We start from the raw sequence: 14,294 nt of genomic DNA, 5'->3' as shown, positions 1-14,294 counted from the left end.
AGCGTGCATGATGCGTCCACGCCGGTAAAAAAAAAATTCTTTTCTTCCATTTTCTTTTATTGCATTTGCCTATTTTCATTCGTTGCATTTTTAATTTTGTTTTTATAGCTTATTCTTATTTTCTTTTCTAAGTTTCTTATTTTAATAATGGTGTTGAATGCTCTTACTCAATTGTTGATAATTTCTTGGTTAACCTTGGTTCTTTGTGACTTGTTTGGCATTCATTGTAATATTTGCTCTACACACAAGATTAGTGCTTTAGTTCTTCCTGACTCATGATCCCTTATTTTTGTACCTCATCATCATTGAGTTAGGATGGGACCGAATGCTCTCATGCTTATCATTAATCTTGTTTGTGTCAATTATTGATTAAGCTTGATGCAACATGCTCTTCATGTCATTTGCCTATGCTTTGACTTTACTCTTGCATCAAGTATTAGTTGATATGCCCTTAGCTTATACTGTTTTCTCACTTATATGTTGTAGCTACCATGTATTTGAGAACCATACTTTTATTTGGCATTAGCCCCTGCCTATGTTCTAATTGCTTATATATCCTTGTTGTAGGCTTAATTTTCTTTCTTTCTCTTTCCTTTTAGGTTGGCCACCAAGAAGGAAAGGAATGGAAAAGCTTCTAATGGGGCAACAAACAAGTCCATCCGCACAACCTTTTGAAGGAGCTCATCAATTGTAGCAACTCATCCACATTGCTCTTCTTTGCATGCACCGAGGACGGTGCAAATTTCTAAGTGTGGGGAGGTCGTCCGACCGACCTCCATGGGTAACAATTTCCCTTTTCAACACCAAACTTTAATTTTTGTCTTTGTTAGATTAGTTGTTGCATTGCATGATAGATTGCATGTTAGTTAGAATTTGTACATATTTTTACCACTTCCTTTTTATGTTAGGACTACTTGGTTAGGGTGATGATTTCTTTTCCAAGAAAAAATTATTTTTAGGGCACCCTACCAATTGAAAAAATTTTTTTGTGACAAACTTGTTTGAAGAATGTATTTTGGAACATGGTTTTTGAGCTAAGAACACAAGCATGTGAGTTTTGAGCCCAATGGTGTGGTTACATCTTATAACCACTTATTTTCATTCTTGTGTGTATTATTCTCTCTCTATGATTGTAATCTTTGATTTGTTTGATTCTTTATGTCCATTGTTCTATGTATACATGCATTTATATGATTGAAGCCATCATTTCATATAGCTCACTTACCCAAATAGCCTACCTTTCATCAACCATTGTTAGCCAACTTTGAGCCTATTTAATCCCTTTTGTTCTTAATATTAGCACATCACCACCCCTAAGTGAAAAACAATAAATATCCCATAATTTGGATCTTTGATTAGCTTAGGCTAGCGAGGGTGTGTATCATTTGGGTATGGGAACCTTCAGACATTGGTTGAGGTAAAAGGGTAATTTTTATTTTTATTTTTGTTGAAAATATTGGGAATTGGGTACATATTCATGCACTATTGATGACTTGCATCATCTACCCTTCTTTCTTGCATAAAGAAGACCATAAAAGAGCATAAATCTCATTTGATCAATACAATTTATGTATTATTTGATGAATATTATGGTACACTACTTTGAGATGAGTTGTGCTAAATTTCAGGTGAGAAAAGAATCAAAAATTGGGTAGAAGACAAACAAGAAGCTGGGCGTGTGAAACTGGTGTGCCACTTGAAGCAAACGCCACAAAAATGCCCTGGCGTGGCACGCCAGGAGCTGGGCGTTGCACGCCAATACTAAAGTCCAGAGAAGAAGTTCAAGCATGCATGTGGGCGTGGCACGCCAGAGACTGGGCATGGTACGTTAATACAAAATTCTAGAGAGCTACAATGGAGGGCACAAAAGGGGCGTGACACACCTGGCCAATCAATTACTATGGGCGTGCCACTTGAGCAAAAGGGCGTGGCATGCCAACTCACCATTCCAAGAAGAACCTTCACTATGGTGTGCCACTTGGTGTCGAAGGCGTGGCACGCCAGCCCCAAGAAGTCACTTGGGCGTGCCACTTGAGAACCCAGGCGTGGCACGCCAAGCTTGAAGAGTTCACAAATCCATGGGTGTGCCACTTGAGCAGCATGGCGTGGCACGCTGGTACAACAATCCAGAGAAGGGGCTGAAGGCAATTGAAGACTGGGCATGCCACTTGAGCAACCAGGCGTGGCACGCCAATGCACAAAGGACCAAAAGCAAGGACTGGGCGTGCCACATGAGTTCGAAGGCGTGGCACGCCAACCTTAGCATTTCACTATGGCGTGCCACTTGAAGACTGAGGCGTGGCACGCCAACTACTAGAACCAAGACAAGATCATGGGCGTGGCACGCTGGTATAAGTTTCCAGAGAGGATGAAGGAGGCCAATTACATGGGGCGTGCCACATGGTATCGAAGGCGTGGCACGCCACCCACCATTCTTCACTTGGACATGCCACTTGAGCAACCAGGCGTGGCACGCCATTGTCATTCAGAGCGAAGCATTGGGGTGTGCCACTTAAGTTTGTGGCGTGGCACGCCAAACAGAGGAACCACTCACTCACAAAAAGGGCGTGTGAAGAACTGAAGATTGATGGTTTAGAAGTTATAGTAAACTCTCGCTGCAAGTATAGTTACTAAACCAAGCAATCAACCTTTCTTACAAACGTTTTGGTTGTCACAAGTAACAAACCCCTTTAAAATTGATAACCAAAGTATTTAAACCTCAGTTCGTCTTCTCAAGAAATTGCAGGGAAGTATGTTCTTATTATTGGTTATGAGTCTTGTAAATTGGGGGTTTTGAAAGTAAGGAACCAGTATGTTATATGATAAGAAAAATAAAATAGTAATAATAAAATAAACTCTTTGCAAGGTATTAGAACTGGAAATCCTGTCCTTGTTATCCTTATCAACGGTGATGAGAATTGAGTTTTAATCCCACTTAGTTAACCTTTACTAAAGCAAAGGAAAGTCAAGTAGACTAATTAGTTTGATCTTCAGGTCCTAGTCAATTCCAAAGAAAGGACAAGAGTTATTGGAACTAGCAGCTCCCAATTTCAACCACAGATTTATTTGACAACTCAAGTGTTACCAATTACTTAACCAAAGCCAAAAGGGAAGAAATTCTACTTGAATGAAAATAATTTGGATAAATCGAGAGCATTAATAAATTAAAGAGGGCAATCGTAAGTCTGAAATACCTCAAATTGCATTTAAACATAAATTTAAGTCCTAACATGGAAAGATTTATGAATCAAATGGGCAACATAAGTAATTAACAAATAAAAGTATTAAAGTATCTAAAAATAGAAGAGACATATAAACTGAAAGGAATATTGAACCTGTGACTGAAAATGAAATGAACTAAACTAATAGAAATCCTAAAATCCTAAATCCTAAGAGAGAGGAGAGAACCTCTCTCTTTAAAAACTACATCATATCCTAAAATTATGAATTATTAGCTTATTATTATGAATGAATGGATTTCCCCACTTTATAGTCTCTAATATGTGTTTTTTGGGCCGAAAACTGGGTCGAAAACAGCCCAGAAATTGCTGGAGAAGAAAACTGCCTCGCTGATTTTCGGAACTGCGATGCATCCGTGTGGAGCGCGCATTTGTGTCGCCTAGCGTTAGGGAAACTATGGCATCTTATATATCAAATCAAAGCTCCGGACGTTAGCTTTCCAATGCAACTAGAACCGCGTCGTTTGGACCTCTGTAGCTAAAGTTATAGCTGTTTGAGTGCGAAGAGGTCAGGCTGGACAGCTTAGCAATTTCTCCAACTTCTTGTATTCCTTCCACTTCTGCATGCTTTCTTTCCATCCTCTGAGCCATTCCTGCCCTGTAATCTCTGAAATCACTTAACACACATATCAAGGCATCTAATGGTAATAAGAGAGGATTTAAACATAGGGAACTTAAGGCCAAAGAAGCATGTTTTCAATCAAAGCACATATTTAGGAAGGCAAATGTAAAACCATGCAAATAGTATGAATAAGTGGGTAAAGAGTTGATAAAACCACTCAATTGAGCATAAGATAAACCATAAAATAGTGCTTTATCAACCTCCCTACACTTAAACATTAGCATGTCCTCATGCTAAGCTCAAGAGAAGCTATAAAGATGAAGAGGAATGGTAGAGAGTATGCAATGCAACCTATCTATGTGAATGCAACTACATGCAAAATGTTTCTACCTACTTGGTTTAAAAGTAAATAAATTCTCCAAGAATAAATATGAACTGGATTTCACTAATTCAAATCATAAAAATGAAGTACAAATAGACTTGTAGAATAAAATAGCTCATGAAAGCCGTGAACAAAGAATCGAGCATCGAACCCTCACTGGAAGTGTATGCACTCTAATCACTCAAGTGTTTTTAGGTTTGATTCTCTCAATTCTCTACTAACCTTGCTTTCTAAGGCTTGCTCTTCATCTAACAATCAACATAAATTTAATTCACAGATACACATATCAAGAGGTCTTTTAAGGGTTGTAATGGGGTTAGGGTCAAGCTAGGATTGTATTTGGCCAAGTGGACTAAAATCTGAATCCTTAATTAACTTAAACTTTCCACCTAACTTTAGACAATCCATGTAATCTAACTATCCATTAACCATGTTTTCCACATATTCATGCATTCTAATTTCAAGTCAGTATATATGCTTTGCTTTCACCACTTACTTTGGGGCATTTTGTCCCTTTTTATTATTTGCTCTTTTTCTTTCTTTCTTTTTTTTTAATAATTTTTTTTAATAATTTTTTTTCATCATTTTTTTTCTCAATGCATATGATTAAATTATTGAATCAATGAACATGTCCTAAACATTTCTTTCACATTTTCAGAAAATTCTAACATACTCAATTCTCAAACCAAACGTTTCCAAATCCACTTTTCCCACACTTAAATCATAAGCAATCTCACTAGTCTAAGCTAACCAAGGATTCAAATTAAGGTCATTATTGTTTTTCACTTAGAGTTAGTGATGAGCTAAAGTAAAGAACAAATGGGGTAAAATAGGCTCAAAATTGGTTTGCAATGGATAATGAAAGGGTAAGGCCATATAGGTATGTAAGCTCAGTGAAACAAAGGCCTCAATCATATAAGTGCATACATACATCAAACCATGGAAATATAGAATTAAGCAAGACAAAGATCACAATTTTAGAGAGAACAACACACATCAAAAATAAAATATTAGTTGATAAAATGCAACCTATTCAAATAAGCTCAAAATCTCACAGGTTTTGTGTGTTCAAGCTTTAAACCATGTTCCAGTATAATATTTCTTCAAATAAGTGTAACATTAAATTTTATTCAAATTAGTGAAATGCTCTAAAAGGTTTCTTGAAAAAGAAAATATTACTTCAACCAAGTGGTAAAATATGCACAAAATCAAATAATCATGCAATCAAACATGCAAATGCAACAACTAACAAGGAAAATAAACCATTGGTGTTGAGATAGAAGGGTGACTAACCCATGGAGATCGGTATCGACCTCCCCACACTTAAAGATTGCACCATCCTCGGTGCATGCTAAGATGTGCAAGTGGATGGGGTTTGTGGTTCCTCAGCTGGGGCTCTTTTTGTTCTTTTCCTTGCTGGTGGTTTGGGAGTAGCTTTCTCTTTACCCTTCTTGGTGGCCATCCTGAAAAGAGAAAAAAGAAGGTAACTTTTAATGCTAAGGGTTAGAGCAAGGAAGAGAGCGGGAAAGGTGGTAATCAATGCACATTAAAAGATGAATGATGTTAACACATGGTCATGACTACATGTGAAAAGTTCATAAATGGAAATATAGCAAGTGCATGTGATGACAATTAAATGCAAGATGTTTATTAGCATACTGGCAAAGGCATGAGTAGCATAGATCAAGCATTCAATGTCCAAGTTAGATTACCAAGTCTTTCAAACTAACAACATGTTTGTAATAACAATTATATTGAAGTAAAGGGTTTTGTGAAAAGCAAGCATTTAGAGTAGTAGATAGAAAGAAATCGAAAAATAGTGCACAATGCCATACGGGCTTTTTCACAAACACATAGCAAGCATGATAAATAAGCTATTGAAAGTATTAAATTGAACATGCAAGCAACCCTTTAAAAAGTAATATATAATTGTCAAACCATTTTAATAATCCACAAAAATATAGAAAATAATGACCCAAATAAATTTCTAACACCAAGAAAATAATGCAATAAATAAAAGTATGCAATTAAATTAAGTAAAATAAAAAGAAAGATAAGAAGAATGAGAAGGGAAAGAAGGGAAGAAGAGGCAAGTAAGAAAGGAGGGAGGAAAAATTAGGATTGGAGAAGAAAAGATAAGATTTTTGGCGCTGATTTGGATAAGTTGTGCGGCGCAGGCGACGCGGACGCGTGGTTCACGCGTTCGCGTGGATAGTGCTTCTATGAAGTGATGCGGACGCGTGGGTCACGCGTTCGCGTGGGTCACGCGTTCGTGTGGAGTGATTTGTGCCTTTAGCACGAGGGCAGACTCGCGTTCGCGCAACTCTCTGTTCGAAACTCTTTTTTGCCAAATTTTTGGGTGACGCGGTCGCGTGGATGGCCATTTTTTGAAAAACGACGCGTTCGCGTCGTAGGGCTTGTGCGGCTAGTGCCATTCCAGCCCCAGTCCAGCGTAACATTCTGCCATACACCCCCTTTTTTTACGCCAATTTTCATGTTACGCGTTCGCGTGGGTAACCTGAACGCGTGGGAGGAATTTTTTGCACATGACGCGGACGCGTCGGTCACGCGGTCGCGTGGGTCAATTTGTGCCAAGGGCACGCCTCCAGCCACGCTCTCGCGTGACTTTCTGTTCACTTTTCTTTTCTTCCTAATGCACTTGTGACGCGGACGTGCGTGCTGTTTTTTTTCTTTTATGCAAAATTCAGAATGCAGTATGCAGATGTTATGAATTATTCCAGGTTCAATGAGGTAAAATAAAACTCAAAAACAAACAAAACTAAATAAAATTATAATTGGAAAAGAAATGATCATACCATGGTGGGTTGTCTCCCACCTAGCACTTTTAGTTAAAGTCCTTAAGTTGGACATTTGGTGAGCTCCCTGTTATGGTGGCTTGTGCTTGAATTCATCCAAAAATCTCCGCCAATGTTTGGAATTCCAGTAGCCTCCGAGATCCCAAACTAGGTGCAGAAAACCTTCAAGTAAGTTAAAGCAAGTGACAAGGCCCCAAGAGTGTTGATTTCTAGACTGAATTCCGGGATCCTAAACCTTTGCTTTTGCACCCGTCTTCTTGTTGATCATTAGTGTTCCAACCGGGTAGCAAGCAATCTAAATTCTCACTAAAGCGGCCAAACAACTTCTTAGACCCATTCAGTTGAGCTTTACACCAACTCTTGTATTTAAACTTTGAGCACACAATCATGTTGAACCTTGCTTGACAACTCCAACCACTAACCATCTTCCCCTTACTCTTAATGCCACAAAGAGCTCTAAGTTGACCATCCGTCTCCAGTAGTCCATATTCAAGTAGAATTAGAAAGCTAAGGGATATGAATTTTACCCACTTGAATGTTGTGAAGGATGATGGCAACTTAGGGGGAGGTATTTCTAACAAATTTGCAAGCTGCACTCCCTTGTACTCTTCTCTGAAAACTTCCACCTCTTTGCAAGTTTCTTCAATATCAACCTCTTCCTCTTGGTAGCTTTCTTCCAATTCAATCTCTTCTTCATTGCTCACCAAGGGCATGGGAGGCTGTGCTTCTTCTTCTGTAACCTCCATCTCTTGACCAACCTCTTCCAAGTCTTCAACTATGATATGCCTTGGAGGTTGTACACCCTACTCGACATCAAATGCAACCGTCTTGGAAGGAGGCTCTATGTCTTGACTTTCCCATGGAGGTTCAGCATCTCCCAAGTCTTCAACCACTTCTTCCTCTGCAACTATTATGGCTTCCTCCACTTGTTTCAATACAAAGCCATGTTCCTCATTGTCCACCAAAGTTTCTAGTGTCTCCTTCATGCTACACTTTTCTTTTGATTCTCCACATGCAGCCATGGGAGTACTTTGAGTGCTCAGATGTCGGGAAGCTATTATATTTACTACCTCGGTTAAGGCAGTAGTGAGTTTCAGTACACTCCTTTGCATCTTTGCTTGCCCTTGAAGAATAACACGAAGTCTGTCATCCATTGGAGGTTGGGGTGGATATGAGGGTTCATTGGTTGGGAGAGAGGGTTCATAATAGGAAGGTGGTTCATCTTGATAATGATAAGGAGATGGTGTATATTGAGGTGGTGGTTCACGAGAGTAGTTGTGTTGGAATGGGGGTGGTTCTGTGTATGGTTCATTTGGCTCATAAAGTGGTTGGTATGGTGGATGCGTGTTAGGGTCATATGGTGGTGTTTGGTGGAAAGGGGCTTGTGAGTATGGTGGTCCAAAGTCATGTTGAGGAAAGGGTTCATAGGCATATGGTAGTGGTTGTTGATAGTCCATTGGAGGTGGTTGTTGCCATGAGGGTTGATCAAATCCTTGCGGCTCCTCCCATCTTTGATTGTTCTGACCTTGATGCCTGTTCTCATTGTAATTTCTTCTTCCTGCAACATAATTGTAACCAGACTCATAGCGAAAGGGGTGAGAGTTCATAGTAACAAATAAAAATTAAAAACAAAAATAAAAACAATTTTAAATTAAAAGGTTATTGAAATTTAAATTTTGAATTTGAAAATTAAATTTTGAATTTTAAAATTAAATTTTGAAATTTGAATTTTGAAATTTGAAATTTTGAAATTTGAAATTTTGAATTTTGAATTTTGAAATTTGAAATTTGAAAATTTTGAAATTTGAATTTTTAAATTTTGAAATTTGAATTTTGAAAAAGTCAACAATATAAGATAAAGTTTTGAAAAAGATTTAAATTTTGAAAATGTTTGATTTTTAAAATTTTAAATTTAAATTTTGAAATTTGAATTTTGAATTTTGGAATTTAAAATTTTGAATTTTAAATTTTAAATTTTGATTTTTGACTTTTGAATTTTAAATTTTGAAATTTAAATATTGAAATTTGAAATTTGATTTTGAAATAAGATAAGATAGAATTTTGAAAAAAAAAGATATGATTTTTGAAAAATATTTGAATTTTGAAATTTAAAACTAAGATAAGATAAGATAAAAATTTTAAAATAGAAATCTGAAATTTTTTTTTATGCAAATTTCGAAAATTCAATTTAAAATAAAGAGAAAAGATATCTTTGAAATAAATGAGGAAAGAGAAAAACAATAAAATGACACCAAACTTAAAAATTTTTAGATCAAAACGAAGAAAACAACTAAGAACAACTTGAAGGTCAAGATGAACACGAAGAACAAATTTTTGAAAAAAAAATTTTAATAACTAAATAAAAACCAATAACCTCTTAATTTATGAAAAAGCAAAAATAAAAACAAAAATAAAAATAAATAAACAAGCAAAAAGTAAATATTTACAATAACCAATAATAAGGCACACGTTTGCAATTCCCCGACAACGGCGCCATTTTGAAGAACTGAAGATTGATGGTTTAGAAGTTATAGTAAACTCTCGTTGCAAGTATAGTTACTAAACCAAGCAATCAACCTTTCTTACAAACGTTTTGGTTGTCACAAGTAACAAACCCCTTTAAAATTGATAACCGAAGTATTTAAACCTCGGGTCGTCTTCTCAAAGAATTGCAGGGAAGTATGTTCTTATTATTGGTTATGAGTCTTGTAAATTGGGGGTTTTGAAAGTAAGGAACCAGTATGTTAAATGATAAGAAAAATAAAATAGTAATAATAAAATAAACTCTTGGCAAGGTATTAGAACTGGAAATCATGTCCTTGTTATCCTTATCAACGGTGATGAGAATTGAGTTTTAATCCCACTTAATTAACCTTTACTAAAGCAAAGGAAAGTCAAGTAGACTAATTAGTTTGATCCTCAGGTCCTAGTCAATTCCTAAGAAAGGACTAGAGTTATTGGAACTAGCAACTCCCAATTTCAACCACTGCTTTATTTGACAACTCAAGTGTTACCAATTACTTGACCAAAGCCAAAAGGGAAGAAATTCTACTTGAATGAAAATAATTTGGATAAATCGAGAGCATTAATAAATTAAAGAGAGCAATCGTAAGTTTGAAATACCTCAAATTGCATTTAAACATAAATTTAAGTCCTAACATGGAAAGATTTATGAATCAAATGGGCAAGATAAGTAATTAACAAATAAAAGTATTAAAGTATCTAAAAGTAGGAGAGAAATATAAACTGAAAGAAATATTGAACCTGTGACTGAAGATGAAATGAACTAAACTAATAGAAATCCTAAAATCCTAAATCCTAAGAGAGAGGAGAGAACATCTCTCTTTAAAAACTACATCTAATCCTAAAATTATAAATTATCAGCTTATTATTATGAATGAATAGATTCTCCCACTTTATAGCCTCTAATCTGTGTTTTCTGGGCCTAAAATTGGGTCAAAAACAGCCCAGAAATCACTGGAGAAGAAAACTGCCATGCTGATTTTCGGAACTACGACGTGTCCACGTGGAGCGCACGTTTGCGTCACCTAGCGTCAGGGCAACTATGACATATTATATATCAAATCAAAGCCCCAGATGTTAGCTTTCCAACGAAACTAGAACAGAGTCGTTTGAATCTCTGTAGCTAAAGTTATAGCCGTTTGAGTGCGAAGAGGTCAGGCTGGACAGCTTAGCAATTTCTCCAACTTCTTGTATTCCTTCCACTTTTGCATGCTTCCTTTCCATCCTCTGAGCCATTCATGCCCTGTAATCTCTGAAATCACTTAACACACATATCAAGGCATCTAATGGTAATAAGAGAGGATTTAAACATAGGGAACTTAAGGCCAAAGAAGCATGTTTTCAATCAAAGCACATAATTAGGAAGGCAAATGTAAAACCATGCAAATAGTATGAATAAGTGTGTAAAGAATTGATAAAAACCACTCAATTGAGTACAAGATAAACCATAAAATAGTGGTTTATCAGCGTGGCACACCAGACTCTGGGCGTGCCACGCTAGTTCAACTTTCCAGAGAAGCCTAGCCAAGCATAAAGCAAGGGCGTGGCGCGCCAGACCTTAGGCGTGGCACGCCAGTACAAGTTTCCAGAGGCAAAGAGAAGTGAGAAAAGCAAGGGGCGTGCCACTTGAGTTCAAAGGCGTGGCACGCCAATACAAGAAATCCACTATGGCGTGCCACTTGAGTTCGAAGGCGTGGCACGCCAAGGTTGAGAAAGGGACGAGCGTGACACTTGAAGGATTAGGCGTGGCACGCCAAGCTGGAAATGAAGGGCACATGACACACCAGAGAAGCGCCAGCCACACGCCAGCTAAGAAGTCATGCTTATTGAGTGTTTTCTTTTCCCTCCAAAATGTAATTTTCCTTTTTCACTTTTGTAATTTTTTTATTTTACTAGGAGTCTTATAAATACCACCAAGGAGTACTGAAGAAGGGGGTTAAGCAGTCAGTTTTAGATCCACTTTTACACTTCACTTTTGAGTACTTTTTGAGCTATGAGTAGCTAACTTCCCTCTCATTAAGAGAGGGAGCTCTGTTGTACTTGATGGATTGATAATAGTGAAATTCTTCTTCTCTTCATCTTCTCTTTGATTTGCTAGAAGGAATTTCGTTCTTAATGCTTAGTATTCAATTATCTTGGGAAAGAGATTGAATGCAATTGGGTTTCATAGGAACCTTGGGAAAGGAAACATGAAACCATGCTTGAAATCCCTTCTCACACTAGAGTAAAATATGGGTTTTGGTGTTTGGATATGTGACATATAATCCTCCCTCTACTTGGACCTAAAATGGTGTGTGGTATAATCAGGGACCAAGCATATCTCTCTTCATGAGCAATTAGACCAAGGAATTGGCTATTGATCAAGATCTGAGAGATTGAGTCACCAAGGAATTGGGGCTCAATCAATCATGATTGCCAAGAGGTCAATGAGTTGCATGATTGAAGAGGATATAAGCTAGATTTGATCCAAAGAGACAACATCTCCCAATCTCAATGAATTTTCCCATTCTTATCTATCCATTTCTTTACAGCTTATTTTACGTTCAGCAATTCCCCATTCCCATTTACATTCAAGTCATTTATGATTCTGCCCTTTACTTTCTGCCATTTATATTTCTGCACTTTATTGCTTTTCTTTATATTCTAGTCATTTACATTTATGTCATTTACAATTCTTCACTCTACAATCCTATTGATCCGCTTGACTAATTCATCAATTGATTAAAAATGCTCGAATTTGCCAATCTCTGTGGATACGATCCCACTCCACTGTGGGTTATTACTTGACGATAATTTTGGTGCGCTTGCCAAAAGGACTAATTCACAAATTTTGAATGGGGTGTGAATTTCAGTCATCAAGTTTTATGGCGCCGTTGTCGGGGATTGGCTTAAATTTGACAGTGATTAAATCGATTGGAGAGCTAGATTAAGCAATTTAAATTCCTTGTTATTTTATTTTATTTAGCACCTTTTAATTTTCTTTTATTTTGAGTTCTATTTCTTTCTTCTTTGAGTATTTTTTTTATATACATATTTTCACTCCTCTAATTGTTCGATTAATTGCACCACTCACACTAACAATCACTCTAACAAGAGTAATTTCTTCATTCATTTTCTTTCTTGCTTCTTGCCTTGTTAGTTGTATGACAAGTAGAAGAAGTGGTGCTTCAACTTCCTTTGATTCTGAACCTGAGAGGACCTTCCTTAGATTAAGGAGGGAAGCAAGAGGGAAAGGAGTCGTTGGTGTTGAGGAAGAGAAAGAGTATTTTGAAACAAACATGGAGGAGAACATGGAGAAACACCATGAAGAAGAAGCTCACAATGCTAGAGGAGGCCCAGTAAATCATGATGGGCAAGAAAGGAGAGTCTTAGGCTCCTACATCAACCCAAACCCAGGAAATTGTGGCAGCAGCATCTTAAAGCCAACAATTCATGCTAATAATTTTGAGCTGAAACCTCAGCTCATCACACTTGTTCAGAATAATTGCTCATATGGAGGAAGTGCCCAAGAAGACCCTAATCAACTTCTCAGCACGTTCTTGAGGATATGTGATACTGTAAAGTCCAACGGGGTACACCCCGACATCTATAAACTACTCTTGTTCCCTTTCTCACTCAGAGATAAGGCAGCAAAGTGGTTAGAATCCTTCCCCAAGGATAGCCTAACTACATGGGAGGAGGTCGTGAACAGATTTCTTGCAAGATTTTAGCCCCAACAAAGAATCAATAGGCTAAGAGCTGAGGTGCAAACTTTCAGACAACAAGATGGAGAAACACTCTATGAGGCCTGGGAGAGATTCAAAGATCTGACAAGAAGATGTCCACCAGAAATTTTCAATGAATGGGTACAACTACACATCTTTTATGAGAGACTATCCTATGAAGCAAAGAAGGCTGTGGACCATTCTTCAGGAGGCTCACTCAACAAGAAGAAAACCATTGAAGAGGCCATAGATGTCATTGAGACTGTAGCTGAAAATGAGTATTTCTATGCTTCAGAAAGGACTCAGAAGAAGGGAGTGCTAGAGCTCAACTCTGTAGATGCTTTGTTAGCTCAGAACAAAGCAATTGCAGCTCAAATACCTGCCCTAACCAAAAGGATGGAGGCCAACCAAGCCTCAGTCATTCAAGTTACAAACTCCTCAACAAGAAGGGAATGCACCAGATTCTGAAGGTGACTGGGAACAAGCCAATTATGTGAAGAATTTATCCAGACCACCATATGACCCACACTCTAAGACATACAACCCAGGTTGGAAGAACCACCCAAACTTGGGTGGGGAAATCAACAAAACCACAACCAGGACCACAACAAGCCTTATTCATCAAATCAACATTTCAACCACAACCACAACCATCAAACAGGGAACCATAGACCCTACCACAACTCACAAAACACATCATACCATAGTAACCAACCCATACACAACAACCTCAATCAAGATACACCATCCTCAACTATGCAACCATGTGAGATCAAGAGCAACTTTGAGAGAATGGAAGCTGCAATAGCACAACTGTCCTCACAAATTACAGGAGCTGTCTCCACCCTCATGGACAAACAAGCACAAATTGACAGAAGGATAGATGCTAATCAAGAGGAATACAGGTCAAATCTGAAAAATCAAGGCACAGCAATCTCAAAGTTGAAAGCACAAGTGGGGATTTTGTCCAAGCAAATCCCACTTCCCACACACACATTTCCTAGTGATACCATGGCTAACCCAAGAGGGGAATGCAAAGCCATTATTCTAAGAAGTGGGAAGGTTGTA

This window comes from Arachis ipaensis, chromosome B6 (assembly GCF_059453495.1).
Source record: "Arachis ipaensis isolate K30076 ecotype BB chromosome B6, ASM5945349v1, whole genome shotgun sequence".
Taxonomy (NCBI): Eukaryota; Viridiplantae; Streptophyta; class Magnoliopsida; order Fabales; family Fabaceae; genus Arachis; species Arachis ipaensis.
This window is presented reverse-complemented; position numbering follows the sequence as displayed.